Genomic DNA, 26000 nt, shown 5'->3' with positions numbered 1-26000 from the left:
AGCCACAGATAAGATTCAGATATTAAAATCATTAGTTCACTGTTTTCAGGATTTTAGGTTTTTCCTTACTGTGTCAGTAAACCTGGAAAACCAGAACCAGGTTGTGGGTTCTACTCCCTGCAATGGAGCCAGGCACCACCTCCGCCGCGGAGGAGCGTCGGAAAAGCTTCCCGGCGCCGTGCGGAGCGGGGCGGGGTCTCTGTGGGACCTGTTCTGGGTTGTCGGTGCGGATCCGTCGGATTGTGTCTTTGCAGGACTGCGGGTTCTAGTTGTTACTCCCGGCGGCTCGGACTCCGGCGGACCGCGGAGCAGCCTGCCGAGCTCAGGTGAGTCTGACCCGGATCACGCTGTCCCCTTTTTCTCCGCTCCAACTTGTCCCGAACTGCAGCTGCAGGAAGGAAAGCGCGTGTCGGAGTCAGGCGTGTCTGACGGACGCTCCGTTCAGAAATGGACGTTTTGAAATGTTTGCGCTTATTTTTCAGACACTAAATGTCAGAGGGCGAGTGTAGGAGAGGTTCTTTAATTCAGCTCCCAAACTGTAATCACATGTCATCGCTCGGTGTCGGTCCCTAGGGTTTAGTTTAAACAACCTTTAAATAGACGACTTTAAAAGTGGGGATTTCTGTAACGGTGTCTGGTTGGTGGCTTGTGAATAAACCGGAAGCAACAGCAATGTGTGAAGAGGTAATTGAGCTGATCGGTTCTGTTGTCACGTTGTTTCATTGTGACACAACACAGCGACTGTTTCTGCGTTTGTCGGGTGGTTCCAGCCTGTCCTGGCACGGCACGGCACGGCTCAGCCCGCAGCCGCATGCTGAATAGTTGACATTCCTGCACATAGTCTGCTGCAGCGTGTTCATTTATCCAGTCCAGAACATTTGGACATCAAAACTACTAAGAAAACTTCAAAGTCAGATGTGATCTGCTGTGTGGACTAAACTGAAGCTTTTAAATGATGTGACACAGGAGCCACTTTCAGACTGTGTCTGACAGATGCCTAGCAGCCCATTATGGCCCCGGGGCCCCAGAGCAGGTTGGTCTGGTCCCAGTTTTAAGTGAAAGCTGGTCTTATAATGACTGCGTGACTGTGAGCAGAAAGTTTGCTCCTAAATATCTGTTACTGTAACAATAAGTCGGCAGAGTCAGTGAGAACTGGTCTTGCAGGGAAACTGGTCCAGGTCAAGCCACTTTAAACTTCTGAAAACCAACATTACATTAAAAGTGGGAGTCCTGATAAAAGGTTTGGTGAGAGCTGAACTACGTGTGTAGTCAGCTGATGGTGAAGCTGTGACTGAAGACGTTATGTTCAGACGGTTTCACATGACTTTCACGTCGACTCCTTCGTGTGTTTCTTTGTACAAAGTGAATCAGTTTCTGCTCAGAGTCACTGTGAGGAAAACCGCAGTTTGTTGTTTCTGAATGGGATCTGGTGAGAAACAGAAACGAACCCTCAGGTCATGTGACCTGCATGAGTCATCAGTGTGATGAAGATGAGAAAACATTTGACTAATCTGCAGGATTTAGTCTGAGACCGGATTCTGAGTCCGATTATGGTTCCTGCTTGATCACCTTAAATCTCCACACGCTGAGTTAATGTGCTGTAATTTGCAGACTGGACTGGACTCAGACCAGTTCCACCAGCACGCAGTTCAAGCGAATGAACGAGACGTCAGTTCTACTTTCTGAGAATGAAATACCACACGCAGTAAAAGTCAGAACAACGTGTAGTTTACCATTGGGGAAAAAAAACTCTCCTGTTTGATTTCACATCTATTTAGACCTGTGTAGATCTTTAGAACTGTGAAGGCACTTTACAGGGTTTTAGATTTAAGACCTTACAGAGTAGAACTGTAAACAGAATTATATAGAAAACCCAACAACCCCACTGAGCAGGGTGGGTGGCCATCTGCCTCCAATGGTTGGGGTGAGTGGAAAGAGGAGAGAGAAAAGAAGAGCAGGCAACAAAAAACAACAATAAGCAGAAAACCACTGGACAGGTTGGTAGAACCAGTAACTGGACTCTGGAGATATACAGCTCCAAGGAGGGTATTTAACCCTTGAGCTACAGTGTGTTGGTTATTTGGGCGAAACTTCTCACCACAAATGGTGGTGAGAAGAAAAAGGACACGTTGGATTAATGCATCTGTGTTGAACCTACACAGATCATCAATCTTCACCTCTGTGAGCTTCGATGCTGTGTCTGTTGCTCACCGTCAAACCTCTAGTGGAGCTTCCTCTCCACTGGGATGAGCTATTTTACTACAAATGGTGACGCTGAAACCGAGCAGATCACATCGGGGCTGCTGGAGGTTGAGTAGCAGTAAATTGTCCCGAAATACTGCGTTGCAGTGAAGAGACGTTGAAGGACGCAGCCTGTACGACCGGCGCAGCGTTACTGGTCCAACTGGTGTCTGCGCTCACATTTGTGGGGAGGAACGTGTCAGGTTGCAGTGTAGGGTCCAAAGCTACGTCATGTCTACACTGTAGGTACAGAGTAGCTTTGGCGTGGAGGCAAACAGGATCCTCTCCATGTGTTTTCGACTGTGTGGCGAGCAGATGGAGACTTAGTTTGAGTGGAAGTTTCCTTTAACCCAGAACTGTGTGTATGTGTGATCAGTTTTAAAAACATCCGACCATCTGTTCCTGAGAACACGTTCTTGTTTCATGGATTATGTTTGTGCTCATACCAGCGAAGGTGGACACGTCTTTCTGTGGCTTACTAAACAAAGTTTAGTAAAATATCATAGTTGTGAGGAGATTTCTGCAGTTCCCTGGTGACAGGACGACCAGACCTGCAGTAGGTCTCATGCTCGTGTCTCTGACTTCCTGTAACTGCTGCATCAGGTTTAGAGCTCTGACTCTCACCTACAGACTGGTCACCTCACTGCACCTTCCCACCTGAGCCCCGGGATCAGGTCTACAGGCCCTCTCTCCCACGGTGTCTGGTCCCTACATCTCACAGAGAAAGATGCAGATCAAAGATTTTCAGCGGTCCCACAATGGTGGAACAAGCTTCATAAAGGCCAGTTCATACTTTCAGTTTGGCCTCCAACAGATCTGTGTTCACGCCGCCGATGTTTACGTATCACACCAAAGTGCACGTTCAACATACCACAAAAGATGAGGAAGAAGAAGCTCCACTGTTTGTCCCAGTTTTTGAGGCAGGAGACCAAGAGCATGTTGAAACCAGCTGCTGAATGTTTTCTACACTGAGATTAACTGAAGACAAACTGGACTCTGATGTTTTCTGTAGAGCCCGACTGAGAAGGACGGAACACGTCAGCGTTCAGCAAAGACAGATCAGATTCTGATCAGGTACTGAGCCACCTGATCCGCTCAGGTCATCTCTAGTTCTAGTTGTGATGGTTAAGGTCGGTGGGGGGTGGGGGGCAGTAGCTGTAGAAAGACCAGTGTGTGTGTTAACGAGTCGGGTCCACTGGGAGCGATCCACAGAAATCAGCTTCTTTATGATTAATAATTAATAATCACCTCCAGCTACACACAGACAGATCTGACACACACAGGGGAGGAGGGGGGTGTGTGCATGTGGGGAAGGTGGGGGCTTCAAGGGATGGGTGGTGGTGGAGGAGGATCGGGGGGGGGAGGCGGCTCAGCAGTTGGTGTGATCAAGGACACTTCGTTCGCACTCGACAGAGTGTGTATAATCTGTTGGGAGACCACGCCCTAATCTGGATCAACAATAGACCCCCATAGCAAACCCCCCCCCCCCCTTGTGCTCCACAAACCCCCCTTGATGGTTTGTCTTCATAGCTGCAGCTGAAAGATCCACAACAGCCTTGCTGTGGTTGTTCAGTAGTTCTAGGGAACCTTATCTTAGCCCTGGAGGGTAGAAATCTCTGGACTCTCAGCACAGACCTGATCCAGGCAGCGAATACTTAAATCCTATATCAATCAAAACAAAGACCTGAGAACCAACCGTTCTGGACACTTGTGATCTCAGCACTTCATTTGTCTCCGTGCTGCCAGGATTTACAGACACATGTCTGATTCCTGTGGATGGTCAGTAATTCTGCTGTTTGGGAGAAACACCAAGAAATTGTTCATTGTCAAAGTAATGGTGCAAGTTAATTAGCAAATATAAACTGGCTCCTGTGGAGAGGAGGGACCTTGGATGTGTAGTGCACCTGTGTGGCAGGTTGAAGAAGTGTGTTCACCTGTGGCACTGATGAGGCCCGAGTCTGGATCAGACCAGACACAGACCCACAGATATACAGTATACAGATGCTGGCTCAGGGCTTCTGAAATGCATCTGTTGCATGGCCGTAGTGGTTCAGGACTCTGTCCTGTACTGACCTGTTTAAGTAATAAAAAATATTTTTTCACAGATGAGAAGCAACCTTTTTTTATTGATTTAGACAGGACTGAACAGATCGATGCAGTAAGAAACGAATAAGGAGTAAATAATTATAGTATCACAACCTGCAAAAGATACGTTTTGATTAAATAACCCACATTTTAAATTTAACTAACAATCCCTGTATCCTCAATATATTTCTGGCATTTGTAACAAACCAATCAGCTGAAAAGTCGAGTTATGTCGATTTTACTAAAGATAACTTCTGCGCACATACACACATGAAGAGGCGCTGAATCCCTGATCCAATATTACGGCTGAGTTGCTGCATCAACACCAATGGAAAGAAGCAGATCAGGCGGCATCTAGGTGGAGATATCTATGAAGACTACTTGAGAAGCTGTGGAGTTAGTGCCTTCGGTCAGTGGGAGTGATGGTTCAAGTGGAGCTTGGTGGAGCAGCGGTTAGCGCTGCTGCTGGAGCGGGTACTGACTGAACAGCCGGGTCAAACAGCGCAGGACACGGCTCGGTGCTGTTGGTTCAAGTACAGGTGAGATGATCCAGTCACAGATCTCAATGGTGAACAGTAGAAACAGCAGAAACACAATCCTGGTAAACATCAGTTATCCTCAGGACCCAGTTGGGTCTGAACGCTGCCTGACACAAAGAACTAAACCAGAAACGGGGGAGCTGGTTTCTCGGGCCTCCACTGTCAAACAGGTGCGTGTTGTTTCAACACGTTGAGCTGTTCACAGCTTCTTCCTTCGAAAGCTCTGATGGTCAGAACTATGGACCAGGACTGAGTCTAGAATTCAAATGAACTTCATGGAAAGGCTCGGGGGGAACAGTGTTAACGCTTCAACAGACTCTTTCAGCGGGTCACGGCCTCGATCTACATTGTTCAGCCTGTGAAATGGTTTCTAGCTGGTTTGCGGTTCAGTGACAGAAAACTGGTCCTGAGATCAAACGTGTCTGTAACCATGTGAGAAACCAACATACAAGTCGAGTCCAAGTGGACGTTTGAGTCACATGTAGTGAAAGTAGGTTGATGAAGAGGTCACGGTGACCTTTGACCTTTGACCACCAAAATTGAATCGGTTTCCTCACCATGTTCCAGAGATCTGGTTTACAAGAACGCCTGTGAGACCAGCGTACTAACACGAATCAAAACAGAACTGCTCAAGTAGAGTACAAGTACCTCAGACGTGTACTGAAGTACCTGAGTAAATGTGTTTTATGTGTGAAGTTACTGTGTACAAGAGTTGCTAAGAACAAACTGGACTCTGTTGTTTCCTTCAAAGCTCTGCTGGGCCTTCAGACCTTCAGACCTGGTTTTAGGATCTACATTAGAACCAGGGTTGAGGTTAAATTTGGTGCTGTTTATAATAGAGGAGGAAGTTCCTGCTGGCTGTTAAAAAGCTGTTGTTGCTGTCGCTCCGTTTCCATTTCCCCTGCTGGAGCGGCCTCTTCCTTCCTCGCTCTGTCCGACTCATCGTCCTGAAGCTCAGTCAGATCCTCCCTGCTCCACTGGAGACGGTCGGGTTGGCACTCTGCGAAAATCTGTTTCAGTTTTAGAAAGGGGGGCGGGGAGCTGGACCCTGGGCCTGACTGAATATCAGACTCTGCACTGGGGACGGTCTAACCACCCCCCCACCCCCGACTCAGTGTGAGACTGAGAAGCAAAGTGAAGATTATACTGTGTGAGTGTGTGTGTATGTGTGTGTGTGTGTGTGTGTGTGTGTCTGTCTGTAATTGGTATGTAGCGGTGCAGCTGTCTTCGGTCTCCGGCAGCTGTTACACCCCCAACTTAGAAACACACCCGTGTTAAATGTTCTTCTCCATGTTTCACTCTCAGTTTGCTTCTGTTGAACAAACAACAACGTTTTCACTGGTTTCTCACATTTGATTAATTTTGCATTTGCGCATCTGATCATGTTAAAGGTGGAAAAGTAAACGATCATTAGAATAAAATACAGTGGCAAGAAAAAAGTATGTGAACCTTTTTAAAATTTGATCAGATCTTCATCTAGGTAAAGAGTATTAACAAATATAATGAACCTAAAGTAATAACAAAAAAAATGTGATTTATGGAAAACAACCATAAAAACCTTATAGTGCTAGTGAAGAAAGTATGTGAACTCCTTAGAATTAATAACTAGATGACGCCCCCCCCCCCCCCCCCCTCAAGTCGTTCTAAAGCATCTCTATTAGGTTGGGGTCTGAGCCCTGGCTTGACCACTCCAGAAGGATTTTGTTTTTCTGTAGCCATTCTGTTGTGTGTTTTGGGTCATTGTCCTGTAGCATCACTCAACTTCTACAGATTTTCAGTTGATGTACAGACATTCTTACATTATCCTGAAGAATGTTTTCATACACTTGGGAATTCATCTTTCCCTTAATCACTGCAAGCTGGCCAGGCCCTGATGCAGCAAATCAGACCCAAATCATGATGTTTCCTCCACCATACTTTACAATTGGGTGTGTGGATGTTGTTATGATATGCTGTGACCTTTTTACACCAGATGTACTGTTCTGTGTTCTTTCCAAATAGTTCAATATAGTTTCATCAGTCCACTAAACATTTTTCCAATACTGCTGGGAAGTGTGTGTTCCTATGTGTTCCCTTTTGTTCCATTTGTTCCCATATGTTCCCATGTGTTCCCTTGTGTTCCCATGTGTTCTCTTTTGTTTCATTTGTTCCCTTGTGTCCCTTGTGTTCCCATGTGTTCCTGTGTGTTCCCTTGTGTTCCCATGTATTCCATTTTGTTCTGTTTGTTTCCATGTATTACTATGTGTTCCCATGTGTTCCTGTGTGTTTCAATGTGTTCCCATGTGTTCCTGTGTGTTTCAATGTGTTCCCATGTGTTCCTGTGTGTTTCAATGTGTTCCCATGTGTTCCTGTGTGTTTCAATGTGTTCCCTTTGTTCCCTTGTGTTTCCATGTGTTTCCTTTTGTTCCATTTGTTCCCATGTGTCCCTTTTGCTCCCATGTGTTCCGTTGTGTTGCTGTGTGTTCCTTTGAGTTTTTGTGTGTTCCTTTGTGTTCCCTTGTGTTCCTTTGTTCACATGTGTTCCATTTTGTTCTATTTGTTCCCGTGTGTTCCCTTGTGTCCCTTTTGTTCCCATGTGTTCCTTTGGGGTCTTGTGTGTTCCCATGTGTTCCTTAGGGGTCCTGTGTATTCCCTTTTGTTCCCATGTGTTCCTGTGTGTTTCCATGTGTACCGTTATGTTTCTGTGTTTTCCCTTGTGTTCCCTTTTGTTCCATTTGTTCCCATGTGTTTCTGTGTATTTCCATGTGTACCCGTATGTTTCTGTGTGTTCCTTTGAGTTCCTGTATGTTCCCATGTGTTCCCTTGTTGTCCCATCTGTTCTCTTTTGTTCCATTTGTTCCCATGTTTTCCATTTGTTTCCATGTATTCCTGTGTTCACATGTAGTCCTATGTTATATGTTCCCATGTGTTCCCTTGTGTCCCGTTTGTTCCCACGTGTTCCCATGTATTCCTTTGTGTTTCTGTATGTTCCATTGAGTTTTTGTGTGTTCCCTTGTGTTCCCTTTTGTTCCATTTGTTCCCATGTGTTCCTCTGTGTTTCTGTGTGTTCCTGTGTGTTCCTCTGTGTTCCTGTGTGTTCTTGTGTTTATGTTCCACATATGCAGATTACAGCCCTGTGATGTCTGGGTTTGCAGAGCTACAAGCATCAGATTAACTGCACAGATTAGTGAATGAAGGCAGCAGCCTAATCTCTGCCTGTGTGTGTTAGTTTTGCTTTAATGGGGATTAAATCCACTCGTGGCCTATTTGGATTCACTCTAAGTTTTTTGCACGTCAAGTAAAAAATGGCTGCAAAATACAAACAGTAGAAAAAGGGTCCTCATTGACTCGTTGAAGCTTCACCATCATCTCTCTCAGTGTGACGAAGCCTGACTGTTCCAGCGTGATGTGCGTGAAGTGATACGTTAACTCAACATTTCAGGAAGTGACAGGAAGTAACCAGCAGGTGGCAGTGTTGCGTGTTCTGAAACAGGACAACAGAAGAAGACGTAGAACAGCAGGTAAACAAAGCGACATGTTATGTAACTTAGTGGATGGACAGGAGTCCACCTTTCTTATACAATGATTTGTTAAGCTGAGCTGCCAATCAGAGTGGTCTTTCTTTCCAAGACCACCTGGCCTCTCTGAGTGTGACGGGTAAAGTACACACTGAGGAGTACACAGTTAAGTACACACTGAGGTACACATTGAAGTACACACTGAGGTATACATTGAAGTACACACTGAGATACTCATTGACGTTCACAGTGAGTTACACGCTAAAGTACACACTGAGGTATACATTGAAGTACACAGTGAGGTAAACAGTGAATTACACACTGAAGTACACAGTGAAGTACACACTGACGTAAACAGTAAAGTACACAGTGAAATACGCACTGAGGTACACGTTGAAGAACACACTGATACTCATTGAAGTTCACAGTGAAGTACACATTGAAGTACGCACTGAAGTACACAGTGAGGTACGCACTGAGGTACACATTGAAGTACGCACTGAAGTACACAGTGAGGTACGCACTGACGTAAACAGTGAAGTACACATTGAAATACGCCCTGAGGTACACGTTGAAGAACACACTGAGATACTCATTGAAGTTCACAGTGAAGTACACAGTGAGGTACGCACTGAGATACTCATTGAAGTTCACAGTGAAGTACACATTGAAGTACGCACTGAGGTACACATTGAAGTACGCACTAAAGTACGCAGTGAGGTACGCACTGAAGTACACAGTGAGGTACGCACTCAGATACTCATTGAAGTTCACAGTGAAGTACACATTGAAGTACGCACTGAAGTACACATTGAAGTACACACTGAGATACTCATTGAAGTTCACAGTGATTTCCACGCTAAAGTACACACTGAGGTACACATTGAAGTACACAGTGAGGTAAACAGTAAATTACACACTGAAGTACACAGTGACGTAAACGGTAAAGTACACGGTGAAATACGCACTGAAGTACACGTTGAAGAACACACTGAGATACTCATTGAAGTTCACAGTGAAGTACACATTGAAGTACGCACTGAGGTACACATTGAAGAACACACTGAGATACTCATTGAAGTTCACAGTGAAGTACGCACTGAGCTACTCATTGAAGTACACAGTGAAGTACGCACTGAGGTAAGCAGTGAAGTACACAGTGAAGTATACAGTGAAGTACACATTGAGGTACACAGTGAAGTATGCACTGAGGTACTCATTGAAGTACACAGTGAAGTACGCACTGAGGTAAACAGTGAAGTACACAGTGAAGTACGCACTGAGGTAAACAGTGAAGTACACAGTGAAGTACGCACTGAGGTAAACAGTGAAGTACACAGTGAAGTACGCACTGAGGTAAACAGTGAAGTACACAGTGAAGTACGCACTGAGGTACACATTGAAGAACACACTGAGATACACATTGAAGTACGCACTGAAGTACACATTGAAGTACGCACTGAAGTACACAGTGAAGTACGCACTGAGGTAAACACTGAAGTATACAGTGAAGTACACATTGAGGTACACAGTGAAGTACGCACTGAGGTACACGTTGAAGAACACACTGAGATACTCATTGAAGTTCACAGTGAAGTACACAGTGAGGTACGCACTGAGATACTCATTGAAGTTCACAGTGAAGTACACATTGAAGTACGCACTGAGGTACACATTGAAGTACGCACTAAAGTACACAGTGAGGTACGCACTGAAGTACACAGTGAGGTACGCACTCAGATACTCATTGAAGTTCACAGTGAAGTACACATTGAAGTACGCACTGAAGTACACATTGAAGTACACACTGAGATACTCATTGAAGTTCACAGTGATTTCCACGCTAAAGTACACACTGAGGTACACATTGAAGTACACAGTGAGGTAAACAGTAAATTACACACTGAAGTACACAGTGACGTAAACGGTAAAGTACACGGTGAAATACGCACTGAAGTACACGTTGAAGAACACACTGAGATACTCATTGAAGTTCACAGTGAAGTACACATTGAAGTACGCACTGAAGTACACATTGAAGAACACACTGAGATACTCATTGAAGTTCACAGTGAAGTACGCACTGAGCTACTCATTGAAGTACACAGTGAAGTACGCACTGAGGTAAGCAGTGAAGTACACAGTGAAGTATACAGTGAAGTACACATTGAGGTACACAGTGAAGTATGCACTGAGGTACTCATTGAAGTACACAGTGAAGTACGCACTGAGGTAAACAGTGAAGTACACAGTGAAGTACGCACTGAGGTAAACAGTGAAGTACACAGTGAAGTACGCACTGAGGTAAACAGTGAAGTACACAGTGAAGTACGCACTGAGGTACACATTGAAGAACACACTGAGATACACATTGAAGTACGCACTGAAGTACACATTGAAGTACGCACTGAAGTACACAGTGAAGTACGCACTGAGGTAAACACTGAAGTATACAGTGAAGTACACATTGAGGTACACAGTGAAGTACGCACTGAGGTAAACACTGAAGTATACAGTGAAGAACACATTGAGGTACACAGTGAAGTACGCACTGAGGTAAACATTGAAGAACACACTGAGGTACACACTGAGGTACACATTGAAGTACACAGTGAAGTACGCACTGAGGTAAACACTGAAGTATATAATGAAGTACACATTGAGGTACACAGTGAAGTACGCACTGAGGTACACATTGAAGTACCCACTGAGGTACACACTGAGGTACACATTGAAGTACACAGTTAAGTACGCACTGAGGTAAACACTGAAGTATGTAATGAAGTATACAGTTAAGTACACAGTGGAGTACGCACTGAGGTACACATTGAAGTACCCACTGAGGTACACACTGAGGTACACATTGAAGTACACAGTTAAGTACGCACTGAGGTAAACACTGAAGTATATAATGAAGTATACAGTTAAGTACACAGTGGAGTACGCACTGAGGTACACATTGAAGGACACAGTGAAGTACGCACTGAGATACACATTGAAGTACACACTGAGGTAAACACTGAAGTATATAATGAAGTATACAGTTAAGTACACACTGAAGTACACCAGCTGCTGACCAGATCCTGTATCGTCTCCATCGACCATCTGTCCGGTGAAGCCGTGAATCACTTCCTGTTGTGAAGAGTTAATGAGTGTGTGGAACTGATCATCAATCACTGTGGATATTGATTAATGATCAGTGAACTAAGCTCATGTTTTTCTATTTTTATTTTTACACTTTTAATTTTCACTTTATTTATTTATTATTTTTTTTAAATAGTTTTCTCTGTATACTTTTCCTTTCTCTGTGTAGTTTTACTTTCTCTGTGTACCTTTACTTTTTGTGTATACTTAACCTTTCTCTGTGTAGTTTTACTTTCTATATGTACTTTTACTTTCTCTGTATACTTAACCTTTCTCTGTGTAGTTTTACTTTCTATGTGTACTTTTACTTTCTCTGTATACGTTACATTTCTCACTCTTGATGTGACAGTGAAAAGAAATGTTCAAACAAACTTAGTCTATTTTATTTGTTACTGTGTGTGTAGTAGTTGTGTTTTAACTGTCAGTTTAAGTTGTTGTGATGTTTCTATTTTCATGATAGTCGTCCACCAGAAAAGATGTCTCATTATTTGTAAAATTTGTGTGAGTGACCAGCATTTACTGGTGACAGCAGAACCTAGCAGAACCTGGCAGAACCCACTAAAACATGAGCTAATGTGTATCTGTCTTTGCATTACTGCAGGAAACGTCCTCCTGATGTAGATGATTCCTCCTGAGTTTCCTCATCATCGACACAGCAGCAGGTTGCTTCAACAGGTTGGTTTCGCTCTAATCACTAAATGTGCCATGAACAAATAATGATGTCGATCACAAGTCATTGCTGAAATTAAAATGTGTTGCTGCAGTGCTGCATTTACATGTTGGTCTGTCCACAGAATTTGTGGTTGCTCTTGTGGTCCATATTGCTGGTTGCTTGAAGTAATCCTCTGATGTGACTCAGAGGAATCTGCAGATTGAACCTTGTTAACCCAACGATCATTAGTGGGACTGTGTGTGTGTGTGTGTGTGTGTGTGTGTGTGTGTGTGTGTGTGTGTGTGTAAAACAGACCAGTCTTTGTTGTCAGTGTCTGTGTGCAGCAGCAGATTCTTAGTTCAAACTGTTCAACATTTTGTGTCATTAATAAAATATTTACTGAGGAAACAATCCGTCTGTTCTAGTTAATTATCACTGGACACGTGTAACTTAACTTACTGATGAATGAAAATCGGTTCACAGCATCACGGTAAAGAGATGAAATTTACTGTATGACACATACTAACAAGATGAGTAAATAATAGAATAATATAAAAAATAAACTGACTCAACTTCCAGATAACTTTCCCAACATATTACAGTAAAGTGTTACAGTGATACTATAGCATTAGAGTAAAGTGTTATAGTGATACTACTGCATTACAGTGAAGTGTTACACTGATACTATTGCATTACAATGAAGTGTTACAGTGATACTACAGCATTAGAGTAAAGTGTTACACTGATACTACTGCATTACAGTGAAGTGTTTAAGTGACACTACATCATTAGAGTAAAGTGTTACAGTGATGACAGCGAAGTGTTTCAGTGATACTACAGCATTACAATGAAGTGTTGCAGTGTTACTACAGCATTACAGCGATAATGCATTACAGTGAAGTGTTGCAGTGATACTACAGCATTACAGTGATAATGCATTACAGTGAAGTGTTACAGTGATACTACAGCATTACAGCGATAATGCATTACAGTGAAGTGTTAAAGTGACACTACAGCATTACAGTGAAGTGTTACAGTGATACTACGGCATTACAGTGAAGTGTTAAAGTGACACTACAGCATTACAGTGTAGTGTTACAGTGATACTACAGCATTACAGTGAAGTGTTACAGTGATACTACAGCATTACGGTGATAATGCATTACAGTGAAGTGTTGAAGTGATACTACAGCATTACAGCGATAATGCATTACAGTGAAGTGTTACAGTGATACTACAGCATTAGAGTGAAGTGTTGCAGTGATACTACAGCATTACAGTGAAGTGTTGCAGTGATACTACAGCATTACAGCGAAGTGTTAAAGTGACACTACAGCATTACAGTGAAGTTTTACAGTGATACTACAGCATTAGAGTAAAGTGTTACAGTGATACTACTGCATTACAGTGAAGCGTTGAAATGACACTACAGCATTACAGTGAAGTGTTACAGTGATACTACAGCATTACAGTGACGTGTTACAGTGATACTACAGCATTATAGTGATAATGCATTTCAGTGAAGTTTTACAGTGATACTACAGCATTACAGTGAAGTGTTACAGTGATACTACAGCATTACAGCGATAATGCATTACAGTGAAGTGTTAAAGTGACACTACAGCATTACAGTGTAGTGTTAAAGTGACACTACAGCATTACAGTGTAGTGTTACAGTGATACTACAGCATTACAGTGAAGTGTTGCAGTGATACTACGGCATTACAGTGAAGTGTTAAAGTGATACTACAGCATTACAGTGAAGTGTTACAGTGATACTACAGCATTACAGCGATAATGCATTACAGTGAAGCGTTGAAATGACACTACAGCATTACAGTGAAGTGTTACAGTGATACTACAGCATTACAGTGACGTGTTACAGTGATACTACAGCATTATAGTGATAATGCATTTCAGTGAAGTTTTACAGTGATACTACAGCATTACAGTGAAGTGTTACAGTGATACTACAGCATTACAGCGATAATGCATTACAGTGAAGTGTTAAAGTGACACTACAGCATTACAGTGTAGTGTTAAAGTGACACTACAGCATTACAGTGAAGTTTTACAGTGATACTACAGCATTAGAGTAAAGTGTTACAGTGATACTACTGCATTACAGTGAAGCGTTGAAGTGACACTACAGCATTACAGTGAAGTGTTACAGTGATACTACAGCATTACAGTGACGTGTTACAGTGATACTACAGCATTACAGTGATAATGCATTTCAGTGAAGTGTTACAGTGATACTACAGCATTACAGTGAAGTGTTACAGTGATACTACAGCATTACAGTGATAACGCATTACAGTGAACTGTTACAGGGATACTACAGCATTACAGCGATAATGCATTACAGTGAACTGTTACAGGGATACTACAGCATTACAGCGATAATGCATTACAGTGAAGTGTTAAAGTGACACTACAGCATTACAGTGTAGTGTTACAGTGATACTACAGCATTACAGTGAAGTGTTACAGTGATACTACAGCATTACGGTGATAATGCATTACAGTGAAGTGTTACAGTGATACTACAGCATTACAGCGATAATGCATTACAGTGAAGTGTTACAGTGATACTACTGCATTACAGTGAAGTGTTAAAGTGACACTACAGCATTACAGTGTAGTGTTACAGTGATACTACAGCATTACAGTGAAGTGTTAGTGATACTACAGCATTACGGTGATAATGCATTACAGTGAAGTGTTACAGTGATACTACAGCATTACATTGATAATGCATTACAGTGAAGTGTTACAGTGATACTACAGCATTAGAGTGAAGTGTTGCAGTGATACTACAGCATTACAGTGAAGTGTTGCAGTGATACTACAGCATTACAGCAAAGTGTTAAAGTGACACTACAGCATTACAGTGAAGTTTTACAGTGATACTACAGCATTAGAGTAAAGTGTTACAGTGATACTACTGCATTACAGTGAAGCGTTGAAGTGACACTACAGCATTACAGTGAAGTGTTACAGTGATACTACAGCATTACAGTGACGTGTTACAGTGATACTACAGCATTACAGTGATAATGCATTTCAGTGAAGTGTTACAGTGATACTACAGCATTACAGTGAAGTGTTACAGTGATACTACAGCATTACAGTGATAACGCATTACAGTGAACTGTTACAGGGATACTACAGCATTACAGCGATAATGCATTACAGTGAAGCGTTGAAGTGACACTACAGCATTACAGTGAAGTGTTACAGTGACACTACAGCATTACAGTGACGTGTTACAGTGATACTACAGCATTACAGTGAAGTGTTACAGTGATACTACAGCATTACAGTGATAACGCATTACAGTGAACTGTTACAGGGATACTATAGCATTACAGCGATAATGCATTACAGTGAACTGTTACAGGGATACTACAGCATTACAGCGATAATGCATTACAGTGAAGTGTTAAAGTGACACTACAGCATTACAGTGTAGTGTTACAGTGATACTACAGCATTACAGTGAAGTGTTACAGTGATACTACAGCATTACGGTGATAATGCATTACAGTGAAGTGTTGAAGTGATACTACAGCATTACAGCGATAATGCATTACAGTGAAGTGTTACAGTGATACTACAGCATTAGAGTGAAGTGTTGCAGTGATACTACAGCATTACAGTGAAGTGTTGCAGTGATACTACAGCATTACAGCGAAGTGTTAAAGTGACACTACAGCATTACAGTGAAGTTTTACAGTGATACTACAGCATTAGAGTAAAGTGTTACAGTGATACTACTGCATTACAGTGAAGCGTTGAAGTGACACTACAGCATTACAGTGACTTGTTACAGTGATACTACAGCATTACAGTGATAATGCATTTCAGTGAAGTGTTACAGTGATACTACAGCATTACAGTGAAGTGTTACAGTGATACTACAGCATTACAGTGATAACGCATTACAGTGAACTGTTACAGGGATACTACAGCATTACAGCGATAATGCATTACAGTGAACTGTTACAGGGATACTACAGCACTACAGCGATAATGCATTACAGTGAAGTGTTAAAGTGACACTACAGCATTACAATGTAGTGTTACAGTGATACTACAGCATTACAGTGAAGTGTTACAGTGATACTACAGCATTACAGTGATAATGCATTACAGTGAACTGTTACAGGGATACTACAGCATTACAGCGATAATGCATTACAGTGAAGTGTTACAGTGATACTACAGCATTACAGTGAAGTGTTACAGTGATACTACTACATTACAGCGAAGTGTTAAAGTGACACTACAGCATTACAGTGAAGTTTTACAGTGATACTACAGCATTAGAGTAAAGTGTTACACTGATACTACAGCATTAGAGTGAAGTGTTACACTGATACTACAGCATTACAGCTAAGTGTTAAAGTGATACTACAGCATTAGAGTAAAGTGTTGCAGTGATACTACAGCATTACAGCAATAATGCATTACAGTGAAGTGTTACAGCGATAATGCATTACAGTGAAGTGTTACAGTGACACTACAGCATTACAGTGATAATGCATTACAGTGAAGTGTTACAGTGATACTACAGCATTACAGTAATAATGCATTACAGTGAACTGTTACAGGGATACTACAGCATTACAGCGATAATGCATTACAGTGAAGTGTTGAAGTGATACTACAGCATTACAGCGATAATAATTTAATGAGGATTAAAATAGAAATATGAGTAACTCAACAACCCTGCACCTTTAAATATGAGCAGTCAAGTGATGGAGCTGAATGTATTTTAATAATAATTTTTATGTCCAGGCTGAATGAGTCCTTCATGTTGAGTTTCAATTGAGTTTAGTGGTATCAGAGTTTTCAGAGTGTATTTCAGCTGCGTCTCATTAAATTCAGTGGGATTTTAGCTGTTTTAATAAAACACATATTTATTTTATATTACACTGTTTGTTTTCCTTTAAAACATTAAAAATGTTTGGGCTGAATGAAAGTTTTTATTGTTCTCTCTCCATCATGTTTCCTCCCAATTACTGCGCATCACCTTTCACCCCAACCCCCACCCCCCATTCATTACTCCGCCTGGTTGGTTCCTCTCTCTACAAGCTGCTTTTCACGCTGTCTAAACCTCCCCCATCACCCCCTCCTCAACGTCATCCTCCCCCCTTTAAAGCCTCTTCACTCGTCCTTCATCTTTTGTTTCTGCTGGATAAAAGCTGAAACACACAAACCACACCCAGAAACACAACAAGGACAACAGGAGTAATAATCAAACATTGGTGACATTTTGTTGGGATTACTGGACAGAGGGAAGCTGAAGCGATCACATCATTTACATTTAGTCATTTATCAGAGTTTATCCAAAGCGACTCATCTAAGCCAACAAGTCAAAGTTTAAAGAAACGTAGAACAAACTGCTATAAGTGCAAGATTTATTTTGTTTTTGTGTTTTTTATATAAGATTTTAAGTGAAAAGTTCTGTTTTCAGCAAGTTTTTGGAAATTGAGTTAAGGCAGCTGAGCTTGCAGAGGTGGGTAGTGCGTTCCACCATCATGAAACCACAGAGCTGAAAGTTTTAGCCTGGGATCTTTAGAGGTCAGAGTGCTGCTGATCCAGATGATAACATCTGGGAAATTAGATCAAAGCTGAAGAACAATGAATGTGCAAAGGAGCAGCTTCTTGCTCACTTTCTGTTGATGATGAGCTTTTATCATTGTCTGAGAGTGAAGCACAGGGAGGGGGATTATTGCAGTATTTAGCCCCCACACCATTTTGTTGCTGGGGGGGGGGTCATAGTTTCTCCTGTTTCTCACCTCTCTCATCACCTTTCTTTAACGGGTTCAAACAGGTGAGGAGGTGAAGTGACCCGTTAAAGCTGAGCTCAGTGAGTTCTGCTGGATCCAAATCCTGATAGTCAGTGGTTTTTATCAAAAAGCAGGAAATGGGACATTTGTAAGGGACTATTTTCAGCGGCAGATTCATTATTTTAATGACTGGATACTGTTTAACACTGTATTTTTGGAGCATTTTATAAAGAAAACAGGTTGTGATTGGTCAGATGTGTGTGTGTGTTTGGACCTAATGACTTCAGGTTAATACAGAGACATAAAACATCTACACACCAGCTGCACACCATAAAACACACACACACAGTCAGACCTCAGACTGTGTATTTTCTCTTTGTGTGTGTGATTGATGTGTGTGTGTGTGCAGCAGTGCATGTGACCCTCAGTGTATGTGATTAATATTACATGAGGCTCCTGATGAGAGGTGGACAAACAGCTGAGCTCCAACACACACACACAACACACACACACTCAAATGACTAAAGCAGTGTGTTACAGATAAGATGAAGCTGATAACACAGACTCTTCACGCCATCTTCACATCACAGTAAAGTCTCTCTGGTCACCATGACAACCTGAACACAATCTGATTTTCACCTGCTGTGACCTGTCAGCTAGGAACCAATCAAACAACAGCAAAAACTAATAATAATAATTCATAATTTTATTTACAAAGCATTTTACATTTGTGGGCAAATCTCAAAGTGCTACGGAGCATAAGAGCAAAACATATAAAACTTAAATCCAAAGAAGAACGCAGCTCTCTGAAACAGTCAGGGTGGAGTTTGGCTCTGGGAGCAGTGAGATGGTCAGTGTTTCTGGAGCGGTGGTGTCTTGTTGTAGATTGTGTTGTGAGGAGTTCTTTAAGGTACTGGGGGACGTCTTATCGCTGCACTGGTGGGTGAGTAGACGGAGTTACGGAGTGACGGAGTGATGTGTTCATAAGGATCCTGGTGTGTTCCCAATGAGGAGTGCTATACAATGGTTCAATGGTTCTGTTCATGGTTCTCTTTCTTTGTGACCTTGATGGTTCCCATGTTTCTACTGCTGAGTTCTGTTGGATTATGAACCACCAGAATCAGCTGATGCTTCTTCCTGTGTTAACTTTGTGGTTTCCATTTAATTTAACCAGTGAAAAAGTTCTCATGTGGCTCACTTTTGGTCTGTGAGAGAAGACACTGAAGCAAACTGAAAGCGGTCCAGGTTCACAGACCGGTCGAGCGAAGGAGACAGACGAAACTATTCTGATGAATTTTTCTTCTGATTCTAAATTTGCTGCAACAGTGAGACTCCTATGATCTGTTCACGTGTCAGACTGTGTCTGCATGATCCACACACTTTGATGGTTTAGTAGCTGTGTTGATGTAGACGCTGAGTTTCCAGCAGCTTCTGAACCTGTTGGTCCACACAGACCACAAACCCGCCAAAATGACTTAGTAACACTAAAAGCTTCTTCTTCCTCTTCACCTGCACGTCCTCGTGTTTGAAAACATGTTGAATATTTAGCGACTGTTTCCCATCATGCACCTGGGCTCACAGTGGGATTATTAAACCACCCACAGCAGCTGATGGAGGAGAATCAAAGGAACAGATCAGCTGTGGGACATCAACAGGGGGACTGAGACCCACGGTGGGAATGAAACAGAAACACTGGAACGTCCCCAGCGTCTGTGATTCAGTAACTTCAGCATCACAAAGGTGGTGGATCAGCAGCTGCTGCTGGAAACATTTTCATCCAAATGGATCAAATTAGATGTGAATTTCCAGATGGAAGTCGTCCATGTTTCACTGAAACATTTCACAGTTACACACACAATAAACTACGACCAATAAGAAAACATATACACATATTACCCAGCAAATAATTAACATACAGCGAGGTGTAAAAGGAGGCTACAGAAAAGTTCGATCAGGAATCAGGAATCAACGGTTTAGAGGCCGTGAATTTAGACCGAGACACAGAGACATGATGAAACCAAAACTCAACGAGCTAAATGAGGCTGAAGAGCTGAATTCAGCTTGTTCATATGAAGACATGTTCTAGCAGCTCGACTCATTTCTACAGTAACTTAATTCAATTCAATTCAATTCAATTCAATTCAATTCAATTCAATTCAATTCAATTCAATTCAATTCAATTCAATTTTATTTGTATAGCGCCAATTTACAACAGAAGTTATCTCAAGGCACTTTACAGTGTTTAAGGTTTAAGACCAGACCTTACAGAAAATATTTATACAAAAAATTATATAGAAAACCCAACAATGCCATTTGTGCAAGCTTTAGGCAACAGTGGAGAAGAAAAACTCCCTTTAGAGGAAGAAACCTCCAGCAGAACCAGGCTCATAGTGGGCAACCATCTGCCTCGACCGGTTGGGGTGAGTGGAAAGAGAAGAGAGAAAAGAACAGCAGGCAATAAAGACAACAACAAGCAGCAAGAACATTGGACAGATGAACTGGATTCTGGAGATGTACAGCTCCAGGCCGAGGATACCTGCAGAAAAGTACAGAGAGAGGGAGACAGAGAGGAGGAAACACAACTAAAAGAGAGAGAAGACACAAAGCTAATGACATGCAATGGTAGAATTTGAATGGATAGAGGAGAAAGGAGAGAGGAGAGGAGCTCAGTGTGTCAGTAGAGGTCCCCCAGCAGACTAACCTATATCAGCAGAACTAAGAGATGGTTCAGAGTCACCTGATCCATCTCTAACTATAAGATTTATAAAAAAGGAAAGTTTTAAGTCTAGTCTTAAATGTAGAGAGGGTGTCTGCCTCCAGAACCAGAACTGGGAGCTGGTTCCACAGGAGAGGGGCTTGGTAGCTAAAGGCTCTGCCTCCCATTCTACTCTCTAGGAACCACAAGTAAACCTGCAGTCTGAGAACGGAGAGTTCTGCTTGGAAGATAAGGAACTATGAGGTCTTTAAGATAAGATGGAGCCTGATTATTAAGGGATTTATAAGTGAGGAGAAGAATTTTAAATTCAATTCTGGATTTAACAGGGAGCCAATGGAGAGAAGCTAACGTTGGAGAAATATGATCTCTCTTGCTAATTATGATTGCTAGTTATGATTTTATTTGTAAAGAAATTCATGAAGTCATTGCTGCTGAGAGTTGAGGGAATACTAGGCTCAACAGAGCTATGACTCTTTGTCAGCCTGGCTACAGTGCTGTATATTAATGAGGAGTAATATGAAGTTCTAGCTTTACGCAGGGCTTTTTTATATATTATTAAACTATCTTTCCAGGCTAGGCAATATTCATCTAAATTGGTGGAACGCCACCTCCTTTCCAACTTACGTGATTTCTGCTTTAAGCTACGGATTTGTGAATTGTACCATGGAGCTAACTTCCTCTGACTCACTAGTTTCTTTTTCAGAGGAGCAACAGTATCAAGTATTGTTCCAAGTGAAGCACCAGTACTATTAACAAGATAGTCCACTTGTGCTGGAGTAACATTGAAATAACTGCCTTCCTCTGTGTTGGTACATGGCTCTGAAATAAAAGATGGAATCAGTTCCTTAAATTTGTCAACAGCATTTTCACATAAACATCTACTGTAGTGAATCTTATCTGTAGGTTTAGTAAAGTCTGGTACTGTAAATTCAAATGTAATTAAGAAATGGTCAGATAAAAGAGGGTTTTGGGGAAAAACTATTAACTGATCAACTTCCGCACCGTATGTCAGAACAAGATCAAGGGTGTGGTTAAAACAGTGAGTGGGTTTATTTACATTTTGGGTAAAACCAATGGAGTCTAATAGTGAATTAAATGCAGTGTTGAGGCAGTTATCATCAACATCTACATGGATATTAAAGTCACCCACTATAATGACTTTATCTGCACTAAGAACTAAATCAGATAGAAACTCTGAGAATTCAGTTAAAAACTCAGAGTAAGTGATTTCAGTAAATAGACAGAGCCCCAGTTTACCAGTTAGTCTTTTCATACTGAACCAGTAGAAAACTGGTTAGAAACCGATTTTCAGCATCTCTGTTGCTAACCGATTAACGACTCTGACCACGCCCACCACTTTGTGTGCAGATATGCCCCACCCCCACAGGACTCACCCTCCTTCTCTCTCTGTGTCTAAATGTCTCTCGCCCTCTCTCTCTCTCTCTCAGTGTGTCTGAGTGTCTCTCTCTTTCTCTCTCTGTCTGAATGTCTCTCGCCCTCTCTCTCTCTCTCTGTCTAAATGTCTCTCGCCCTCTCTCTCTCTCTCTGTGTCTAAATGTCTCTCTCCCACTCTCTCTCAGAACAATGTGTCGTTCACAATAATGGGATTACAGCCATCCAGCCGGCTGCTCGCTCACCCTCTCTCTCTCTCTCTCTCTCCCCCTCTCCCTCCCGCTCTCTCTCCAGTTGCCTTTTTGTAGTTGTTCGTTCTCCATCTCTCTCGTCCAGTGTGCAGGTTCTTTCGCTCGTTGTCATCTGTTGTTGGAGAAATGAAAGAAAAACGGAGCGTTTCCTGAGAGAAGTAAGTCTCTCTCTCTCTCTCTCTCTCTCTCTCTCTCATGTGTTGTGCCTGTCTCTCTCCCTCTCTTTGATCAGGCTTCGATTGACAGCTGACTCTCGTTAATTGCGCTGTGATTTAATTAGTAGCAGAAATTAGATGAGCAGTAAAGACACATAGACAGTCATTGTCTCTCTCTTTCCGAAGTTCTCTCAGAGTAAAGAGGCTGTCATTTACTGTGTCACAGATTCTCTGCTTGTTATTCTTTTGTGTCATGTTGTCTTCATCACAGTGGGACAGTGAGATAGGAAACAGAAGGAGAGACACAGGTTTTAACCTGAAACTGCCTGAACTGGAACTGGAAACTTAGATTAGTGGTTTTGTTGTTTTAGAGATTAATTGATAAATTGAGAAGATCATCTGCAGAGCTTTGGCAGTTCTGTCTGTGTGTTCACTTCTTGGTGAAGTAGAGTTTGTTCTGTCCCGGCTGTTACACCCATGAATGTACATGTACAGCAGACGTCCTCGGATAAACTGGAACTGTTATTGAAAATTAGAACATATTGAGGTGGGTCGGTGTAGTGCTGCAGTCACTAAAATGTCTGCTCAGCAGTTTCAACTCTATCAGGAAACAGACACAAACACCACGCCAAGGTGTGAAGTTGTGCAGAAACAGAAATGTGACAGTCGTACCTCCAGGCTTCCGGTGGTAACACGATAACACGTTTCACGTAGTGTGATGTGGTCTGATGATCCCATAGAGAGACACTACAACTCTTTGTTCTCTTTTTCTGTAATTTTGCTCACACTAAGGGATACAACTTACAGAAAAGTCTAATTTCACATAGTTTTCCATTGTTTGAGCTTTGGCCTCATCTTCTACTGCAGCGAGTGGAGGATCACCTTCACCAGCTGTTTGTCTCCATCAACCAGTCAGCTCAGATTCACACAACAGGGGGGAAATAACTTCAGTTAAGATTTGTTATACTCTTCATCTGGAAACCAGTGTAACTAGTCCGATCTCTGAAAAGTTGACCAGGTTTAGCGCTGTAACATCCCCATGTGTGCATCTGTCAGCGAGTCAGTCGTCCGTCCACTTGTGGACTCTGACTCCGTCAGACCTGTAAGTCATTACCATGGATGTGTAACGAGCACATCATGTGGTTACTATAGCTGTTTTGGCTGGTGGTATAATTAAGGACAGCATCTAGGAGCCTTGTGCAGGCTGCTATAAAGCTGAACAAAAACATTAAAAACATTGTAGATTTGTAGCAGCAACAGAACCAAAGCTTGTAATATTAAATTAGGCTAACGTTATCCATGTTGCTGTTGGAAAAATGCCAATGCTCACCCTGCAGTGAGCTAACTAACTAACTACAGTCAGCAACTAGCTAGTGTTAGCATTCACCCACTGGAACCCAATTTTGATTTGTGTAGTAAAAGTTTTCCAGGTATACGCTGATCAGGGAAACGTTACGTATCGTATTCAGTGTCTAGATGTCCGACATGTTTGTAATAGTTCCCAACTTATGACATTACTTTCATCAACGTGCGTCTATGTTAGCTTACATTTTCATTCTTGTCATTTATCAGGCTCGTTTATCCAAAGCAACTTACAAGGTATAAGCTAAAGGCAGAGTAGTTTTAAGGACCCCTACTGGAGGCCAGCTGGGATTCAAACCCTAGTCTCCCACATGGAGGACGGCAATGTTACCGCTACACTATCCAGCCGCCATCTTAATTAGCTTAATGCTAATTAGCAGCTGACGACGCACCAAAACTCCGGGTTTCACCTGGATTCAGTCTGAACACGTGCAGAACCTGGCTCCACCCTCCCGGCGCTCTACAGGATAGCTGTAGACAGAACTTGACATTTCAGCTTTTACTGAACTGAAAGATGTGGGCACTGGTTAGGGTGGAGGTCTAGTTTTGAGCTTTTCTGAACCGTTTTTATTTGCATTAAATGAAAGTGACTGTTGTAGTCAGATAAAAGGATCTCCACCCTCACTCTCTTTCTCCTTTCTCTGCCTTTGTTGAATAAAGTACAACAACGCCCCCTTCTCCCCTCTGTTATTACAGTATTTCTGTGGTTTATTACCCTCCACCCCAAAGCCTTGTTTTAATCCTGTAAAAATTCTGCTCTCATAAACACATTAGAGAGCTGCTTCACGCCTGTTAACTACAGGGAGGGGCAGTAGAGACAGAGCTGTAAAACTCACTCAGGTTTGGTTTTAAAGCAGCTACGCCTCCTCCCATTTCTCCACTTTGTCTCCACCCTGATACAGAAAAATTAACATCACTTCTTCTCTTCTCACTCCAGATTATTTAAGGTCGACTTCCTGCTGGATTCTTCTTTTAATGTTTCTGTGTCTCCGTCCAGCTGTTGTCTTTGACTCGTCTTTGTGTTTGTTGTCATGACAACTGAATCCAGACCAAATGTGTGATTTAATGGAGAGTCTCAGTGCAGCAGCTCCGGAGTTATTACACCAGCTTCAGTTATAGGAACTGAACAGATTAGATGTTATTGGATCATGCTACTCCAGGTGCCTCTCTCCAGATGAACTGGGCTCAGACCTGGAGACGGCTTCGCTGATCAAAATAAGAGAAAAGCATCAGAAGAATAAAATAAAGCACTCAGAGGAACTTAGACATTTATTTGTAATTTATTAACAAAAGTCTTTTGTCAGATTAAGAAGGGGGCAGAAACCTGGTCCTCAGCTGGGATCACGTCCAGGCAGGAGGGGTTAACAGCCTGGGTTAAGACTTTGACCTGAACAAGGCTATTCTCTGTAGACCTCTGACAGCAAAGAAAGAGACAAGGATGTTTTGATGTGATGCTGGTTCACAAAACGAACCAAAATCAAAGAAGAAGTTTTCTTCAGGTAATCATCAGGGCAGGTGGTTCGAGCTTTGTCTCAACTTCTCAGTAAGCAAAAGCCCTTGTGTGATGCACTGCACTGATTAATTACTGTGAAGGTACAATATAATGAATCCATCAGTCACTGCAGAACAGAATATACAAATAAAAGTCGAAAATTGAATCCCACATCTCAGGTAATCACAAATGAAAATGAACCTTCTCTCAAGCAGATGTGTTTAATGCAGTAAGGATTATCTAGTGGAAGATCTAGTGCAGTGAGGCGTGTTTAATACGGTCTGGTGTATTTGATGCAGTGAGGAGTAATTTCTGTAGTTTGGTTTGTTTAATGCTGTGTGTTTTCATTCTCTTATGCAGTCAGAAGTGTTTAATATAATAAAGTGTGTTTGAATCAGTAAAGTGTGTTAAATGCTTTGAGGAACATTTGATGCAGTGAGAACTAGTTGATACAGTTAAGTGTGTCTTATCCAGTGTTTCATGTGGTTGAATACAGTGATGTGTTTATTGTAGTGAGGAGTTTTTAGCCCAACGAGGTTTAGTTAATGCAGCGAACTCTGTTTCACATGTACACGTGTGCAGGTGTGTCACCAGCCTGTGAGTGTGGATGTGATGAACCTGTGAGTGGAGGAGGAGGAGGAGGTAAACCCCTGTTATCTCCTGCTGATCAGAGCCA

The 26000-nt window shown here is 42.2% G+C and overlaps 1 protein-coding gene across 3 annotated transcripts in view; it reads left to right on the top strand.

Moving 5' to 3' along the window:
• The first annotated feature begins 178 nt into the window (after positions 1 to 178).
• The window catches only part of plxnb3 (plexin B3), a 62333-nt gene continuing 36511 nt past the window's right edge, over positions 179 to 26000 (top strand). The window contains exons 1-2 of one of the 3 annotated variants that reach the window (XM_026367678.1): positions 179 to 326; positions 12108 to 12181. The gene's annotated coding sequence lies outside the window, so the exon portion shown is untranslated. Of the gene's footprint in view, positions 327 to 12107; positions 12182 to 22296; positions 22474 to 26000 lie in introns of those variants that run through there. The other 2 variants (XM_026367676.1, XM_026367677.1) reach the window with 2 other exon arrangements.

Source organism: Anabas testudineus, chromosome 7, assembly GCF_900324465.2.
Source record: "Anabas testudineus chromosome 7, fAnaTes1.2, whole genome shotgun sequence".
Classification (NCBI taxonomy): domain Eukaryota; kingdom Metazoa; phylum Chordata; class Actinopteri; order Anabantiformes; family Anabantidae; genus Anabas; species Anabas testudineus.
Note: the sequence above shows the minus strand (reverse complement) of the source record. Positions and strands in the feature narration are given on the sequence as shown.